Source organism: Macrobrachium nipponense, chromosome 29 (genome assembly GCF_015104395.2).
Source record: "Macrobrachium nipponense isolate FS-2020 chromosome 29, ASM1510439v2, whole genome shotgun sequence".
In the NCBI taxonomy this organism is placed as follows: Eukaryota; Metazoa; Arthropoda; class Malacostraca; order Decapoda; family Palaemonidae; genus Macrobrachium; species Macrobrachium nipponense.
Genome location: NC_061092.1, coordinates 29634431 through 29641930, shown reverse-complemented (window position 1 = coordinate 29641930; position 7500 = coordinate 29634431). Strand labels below are relative to the sequence as shown.

The 7500-nt window shown below is 36.4% G+C and overlaps 2 protein-coding genes across 3 annotated transcripts in view; one reads left to right on the top strand and one right to left on the bottom strand.

Moving 5' to 3' along the window:
• LOC135206218 (uncharacterized) overlaps positions 1-7500 on the top strand; it is a 59424-nt gene that overhangs the window by 43018 nt on the left and 8906 nt on the right. The gene's annotated exons all lie outside the window — the stretch shown is intronic.
• LOC135206217 (hypoxia-inducible factor 3-alpha-like) overlaps positions 1-7500 on the bottom strand; it is a 493950-nt gene that overhangs the window by 479808 nt on the left and 6642 nt on the right. The window contains exon 2 of one of the 2 annotated variants that reach the window (XM_064237563.1): positions 2566-2643. The exons of the other annotated variant lie outside the window; for it this stretch is intronic. The gene's annotated coding sequence lies outside the window, so the exon portion shown is untranslated. The remainder of the gene's footprint in view (positions 1-2565; positions 2644-7500) is intronic. 2 annotated transcript variants of the gene reach the window in all.

Genomic DNA, 7500 nt, shown 5'->3' with positions numbered 1-7500 from the left:
AGTGTACCGCGCCCCGTCAAAACCGGAAGCGGTGCACATAACGACCCTCTTTTGACACACGCACCGAATTTGATCAAGGCACCGAAATGAGTAAAAAAAAAAAAAATACACGAGAGAGAGAGAGAGAGAGAGAGAGATTTAAACAAGCTTGGCAGGAGTGGCCTCCGATTTCAAACCCATTATTATTATTATTATTATTATTATTATTATTATTATTATTATTATTATTATTATTATTATTATTATTATTATTATTATTATTTGAAGGAAGAATACCCTCTTTCAAGCATGTTTTGTTAAGGAGAATGGCAGCATCAGGGAAATTCATTATATATATATAGTAGTTCCAATTCTGCTTATTATTTTTCTTCTCATCAGGGCCGATATTTGCTAATAACTGGCCGACGCTCATTGTCTGGATAAAAAAAATATTTTTTTGAGATAAGGTTAAAATCAGTTCCACTGATGTTGCAGTCGCTCTTTAACAAACCATGTTATTATTATTATTATTATTATTATTATTATTATTATTATTATTATTATTATTATTATTATATATTGTCTGAAATATCTTTACATGGACGAGAATGCGTTATCACTAATTGATCAATTGTAATTCGGGTGATATTACAGAGGTTGTCCTTGTAAAATAGTCACCTTCTTGGTCATTAACATAAAATACCACAGAAACTATACCTGCACACGCAACTTCTGACAGTGCGAAAGTGCGAGTATTGTCTGTGCGAATCTTTTCGTAATGATATTTATATTGTACTAGTATATTTTCAAAAACATTTATAACTGTACAACGACCAAGGTTAGGTTTACAAGCGTCTTCGTTATTTGGAACAAAATTTCAACTTGAAACAGGAAAAAATGTGTTTGAAAGGATACCGTTCAAGTCAATGGCCCTCGAGTTCATCGTGAAACTATGATTTCTCTTAGTAATTATCGTAAATGAATTTCCTGCAACAATAAAGGTCTCCCTTTTCGTAAGAGAACGTTTGATGAATGTCACCAACGCACTACTATTAATCACTACCTATGGCCTCTAAAGCTCTTCACACTTAGGTCTAGTGTCTCCTTATCTTTCATAATTGCAATATCGCCCACATCCACAATTTCCACAGGGACCACCATCCAATAAACACATCTCTTCACAAACAACTAACAAGTCTTTCTCGCCTACGTCGGCTTCTTTGATATCTTGTCACCACTATTCAATATTAGTCGCTCGTACGCCTATTTTCGAACCAATGCCATTAATACATATACTCTGTTTTTTTCCATCTGTCCACCCGCCTGTGGTGTTTGCGTATAGTAACACAGCGTCTCGGGCTTTAGATAGTTACATTCAACAATATCCTATTTCGAATATTAACGGTGTAATTATCATACAGTAAATTATTAAAGCACTTTTCAGTCGCAAATATACACCCAGATATCCTTTTATTTACCTACAACTTACACACAGCGTACTATCTAAAGCCCGGGACGCAGTGTTACCATACTCATACACCACAGGCGGGTGGACAGATGGAAAAAAACAGAGTATAGGTTTCCCCTCTTGACAACACATCAGATATGGCTTGGTGGTTTCCTTTATTTACTTCTCTTTCTAGTAAATGTGGGGATTGTTATTTGTGTTAATTACCTGAAATATTTCCCAACAAGTACCCCATTCTACAAAGTAATCACGCTAACTTGAAAACCTGACCATTGATAAAACAGCCCTAGTACCAAAGATATAGGTGACACGACCTCTATCAAATAACTATGTGCTCCACTTATCTTAATCCACAATGTGTCTACGCTTATCCCTATCGTTATGTTTGACAAGCTTAATGCCCTCCTTAGCTTTAAACATCTCTAAAGTGCGTAGAGCATGCATTATGCAGACATGCCCATAACTCTTTCTGTCAGCAATTTCATCGCTGCATAGGACAAGCATTTTGCAGAGAGTTTTGCTTGCAAAACATGTCGTCTCCTTCAGGCCCTAGACCTGCCCTTCTTCATTCATGCGGTTGAATATACTAAGGATTACACTATTACGGTTTTTGTAAATCTATATATATAACTGAGACTTAATGACAGCTGCCTTCGTCTTAGGTTAAGGTCAGTTCAAAAGTTGTCTAATGATATAAATTCATTTGCTGATTCTATGGAATTTGGAGCCATATTTCCACCTCCTGACAAATTTATTTAATACAAAAGGAATCACTGCTTAAACGAGAGAACTGACAGACGATCTCCCTTCCTGCAACCGTAAGTAAATTGCTTTACCTATACAGTACCATTGTTTAACATAATCCCTTTAACTGCATAGCTTCTGTGGGAAACGGTATTTAACATTCTATTAACAAAAGTTAATTAATTCATTTTACACTCAGATTATTCTTTCAAATGATATATTCTGGAATTCCCCCACTAAAATGGTGGCCCACGGAGAAGCAAAGCGTTACTAAAACAAAATTATAACAAATGAAGATGCGATATTAAAACAAATATTCCAGAAAAAAATGAAACAATAAATGTCAAGACGGTTTACCTGAATATGAAACTTACCTCAAAACATCAAAGGTCATAGAACTTGAAACTGAAACTGACGTGAAGAGGGTAACGCGTTTCAATTTGGATCCGTCCCTTTTTAAAAGGAGAGAAAAGAGGCCATTAGGAAAAAAAATATGAAAATTAACGGTTCCTCTCCCATTTTTAAAAGCGAGGAAAGAAGAAATTCCGTAAAATGAGAGAGGAAAGTAGGTTTTAAAAATAAGTAAAAATGAATGATACATCAACCCTTTTAAAGGGAGAAGAGAAGAATTATGCAAAAATTGTGTAAAAACGAACGATACCCTTCCCATTTTTTAATGTGAGTAAATAAAATATCAGGAAAAAAAAAGTAAAAATGAATGGTAACACTCCTTTTATAAAAGGAAGTAAAGGAGAAATTAGGTTAAAAAAAAAAAGTAAAAATGATTGGTATCGGCCTTTTCGTAAAAGGCGAGGAAAGAAGAAAGGTTGTAAAAAAGGAGTAAAAGGAACGAATGGTACCACCTCTTTCTTAAGCAGATGAAAGAATAAATCAGGTTAAAAACAAGAGTAAAAACGAATGGCACGACCCTTCCTTAAAGGGACGGAAGAAGAAATCGGCTTTACAAAAAAATAGAAATCATTTGAACCGTCCCTTTAGTAAAAGGCGAGGAAATATGAAACCATGTTAAAATGTGTACAAACGAATGGTACGACCTTTCCTTAAAGGGATGGAAGAAGAAATCTGCTTAAAATTTTTTTTAAAAAAACCCACACAACAACAACAATTGGTACCCCTTTCGTAAAAGGCGAGGAAAGATGAAATCAGGTTAAAATAGGTAAAAACGAATGGTACCACACCTCCCTTAAAGGGCTGAAAGAAGAAATCAGGAAAAAAAATATGAAAGAAATCAGGAAATAAAAAAAAAAAACTAGTACAAACGAATGGTAGCACCCCTTTATTAAAGGAACCGAAAGGAGAAATTACGTGGAAAAAAAAAGAGAAACTCAAGATTCCCTTCGAAGACAGGAAACGTGGCATCCTGCAGACGTCGCAGCAGCAGAAGCGTCAGCATCCCAGGCAATAACAACACAATCAACACCTACTTATTTCTGGGGGGCAATTGAGAGGATTTATCTCGCCCCCTATTATATATCATTTCCTCTCTCTCTCTCTCTCTCTCTCTCTCTCTCTCTCTCTCTCTCTCTCTCTCTCTCTCTCTCTCTCTCAGTGCTGTTACGCTGCTCAAGACGATGACTCTAGTCCTGGGCTTTCAATGGACCTTCTTATTTTACTTGTCTTCGTTGGAGCCTTTTCTTGTCAATTTAATTTCCTGACCTCTGTTCTGGTTGTTACATTGATTGTGGTCATTATCACAATATATATATATATATATATATATATATATATATATATATATATATATATATATATGTGTGTGTGTGTGTGTGTGTGTGTGTGTGTACGGTACGCAGGTTTTCTATATTATTATTATTATTTCTAGTTGTATTGATTATGTCTTTGTTAAATATACGTTAAGCAGGATTTCTATATTATATTTTTCTGGCTATAATTAATTGTAGTCACTGTCACCGTATATATATGGTACACAAGTCATGTAAATTATTATTATTATTATTATTATTATTATTAAATAAAAAGAATAGTAAATTGAATTGAAAAGAACGTATATAAAATTAGTTCCACTGATGCTGCCATTCTTAGCAAAACATGGTTATTATTATTAAATCTTCCGCTTAAAATCCTTGATGAACCCAAAAGTCTATGTATATACTCAAAAGGGCTCAGAAGGGAATCAGCTTGAAGAGAGAGAGAGAGAGAGAGAGAGAGAGAGAGAGAGAGAGAGAGAGAGAGAGATGGCACCCTTTGGTCTGTAAGTGTCATTGCCAAGCAATGATAATAAATATCCGGCCGACGAACGGAAGGAACGAATGAAAAAAAAGGGAGTGGAACAGAGAAGGACAAAAAGGGAGAAGAGAGAAGGAAGAGTAGGGGAGGAACGGAAAGAAGAGAGGATGAGTGGGAAGACGAATATAAACAAAAATAGATATTACTTCCCAGATGACAAGCGTCACCTGGTCTTCACCAACATCGGCAATTCGTCGTCACATGGAACATTATTTACGCCAAAGTGTTTCAGTAAGTACGTAAATAATCACACATTTATAGTATATATGTTACAGGAAATGCGTGAGATACCTAGGGCATATGTGAAATAACCAATTTGCTTAGGAACATTTGATCCTCGTGGGCTAGTACTAAAGACGGCGAAATAGTGATTCATCTACACGGTTTCGCCGTGTTTGGTACTAGTCCCTGGGGGGTCAAGTGTGTTTCGCTGTGTTTAGCACTAGCCCCTAAGGGATCAAATGCACTTAGGGACATTGATTTGATCCTCCACGGGCTAGCACTAAACACGGCGAAATACAATTGACTCCCCAGGGACTATAAATTTTCTATTATAGTACTAAACACGGCGAAACAGCGTAGATGAATCACTGTTTCACCGTGTTTAGTACTAGCCCTCGGGGTTCAAATGTTCCTAAGTGAATTGGTCATTGCATATATTCCCTAGGGATTTCGTGAAATCATATTCCCTTAACATATACAAATTCAAAGGTCTTTAATAAACGAGAAAGATTAAAAAAAAAGAAAAAGCCGTTTTGAATTCCCGTACGGGGGTTAGTGCCGTTAGTGCACCCCACGCTGTGCGCTGTAGGGTTTACTTAAGGCTTGTTAGCCGCATCCCTTCAGCCCCCTAGCTCCAATCCCTATCAATTCTTTTACTGTACCTCCGATCATATTCTTTTTCTTCCATCTTATTTTCCAGCCTCTCCTTGCAATTGTTTCATAGTGCAACTGCTTTGCGGTTTCCCTCCTGTCACGCCTTTCAAGCCTTCTTACAGTTCCAATTGATACGCGCCCCCTACAAAATTCTCTCCCGAAGAAGCTTTCCTAATTCAATAATGAAGACGACACAATTATGGTTCTAGCAAAGGTTATGTCACTTCGATTTTTTTTCTGCAGACAAAGTGATTAGTAGTTTCATTAAACATGGAGACTGGCTCAATCGCATGATATGCAGGTTCCCGGTAAAAATAATTTGTCGATGTTGTAAATTTTTCAGCAAAGGCTTGGCCAATGGACGGTTTAAATCCTAGTATCAAGATCCTACCTACTATCTCTTAAAAAAAAAAAAAAAAAAAAAAAAAAAAAAAAAAAATCTTAAGTTTTGCGAAACCTATGAGACATTTCTTTAAAATCTGAAAGGGTAAGCCTATGCAGATATTTTTTTCAATGCTTTCTTAAGAACGGGCATCTAAAGCGATAAAACGTGTAGCTCTTGTGTACATATATATATATATAGTATATGATATATATTATATATAGTAATATATATATATATATATATATATATAGAATATACAATTTAGGTCTAAGGCCAAGCGCTGGGACCTATGAGGTCATTTAGCGCTGAAAGGAAAATTAAGAGAAAGAGGTAAAAAAAAAAAGGTGTAACATGATGAAAACCTCAGAGTTGCACTAATAAACAATTGTTCTCAGAGGGTGGAAAGATGGAAGAAAAAATACAAATAAAGGTACAGTAAAAGGACCAAAAGAGATGGCAGCTAGGGTCCGGAGGAATGCTGCAATGAACTCAGTAATGCCTAAAGTGCACAGCGTGAGGGGCACTGACGACACTAACCCGCTACGGGGTGGTTCTCTGGATTTGGGTCGAACTATGAAATTACTTTCCTTCCGCTTGCATAAAAAATTAGTATGCACTCCATCTGCAAATTGTAATATTCAAAAACAGAATAATTTAATTCCTTCAGAGTCCATAAAAAGAAGAAGAAAAAAAAAGACGGAAAATAGCATGAAAAAATGTTAAAAGGTGCCTATTTACATAAGAGAACTATATATGGCGTCGACTTATTAAATAAATGTTGTTTTTAGATTGTGAACATTATGTCCTTTTCTATGGTGTAAGAGAGAGAGAGAGAGAGAGAGAGAGAGAGAGAGAGAGAGAGAGAGAATGGAATCTCGAGTTTTGGCCAAGGGCCAAGCACTGGAACCTAAGAGGTCATTCAGAGCTGGAAAGGAAATTAAAGAGTAGGTGGGTTTGAAAGGTGTAACAGGAGGAAACCCTCGCAGTTACACTAGGACATAATTATTAGGAGACGGTTGAAAGCAAAATGGAAGAAAAATATGAATGGAGGTACAGTAAAAGGAATTAAAGGGGTTGGAGCTAGGGGCCGAAGGGACGCTGCAAAGAACATTTAGTAATGCCTACAGAGCACCCCGTGAGGTGCTATGACGGCACTACCCCTCTACGAGAGAGAGAGGGAGATTCACTTAACTATTAGCCAGTCGGTAATCATGACGCAATACGCATTCATTTAGTCAAAGGCTAAGACGGTCATTTTCCTTTAAGAGAGAGTGTCACTTCATTGCACAACAGTCCACTCGAGGAAATAACAAGTTCTTAGAATCAACTGTTGGCTAACAGGGTTGATTACTGTCATTTTAGACTTCAATCGGGGACACACACACACACACACACGTACGTCATGACAGCGACAGTGCGTTTATGTCGTCGCGGGTAAAAATGCATCCAAGTCCATCAGATGAGCATTCGTGAGAGAATATAATTATCATCTATTTACTACGCCTTGCGCGTTGGCCGTTTAATTTTTAATTATTCTAGCTTGTATGGGTTCGAATTCCACCAGGGAAGGAAGAACTAATTCGTTTATTTCCCATTTTGGACTAGAGGATTTCAGTGGGATGCTCATCTAAAAGTATGAAGAAGCCGAGACGTATGTGACCATTATGACTATTAAAATCACTCACGCATATATATATATATATATATATATATAATATATATATATATATATATATACATATATATATATAATTTACGTATACAAAAATATCCGAGCAGC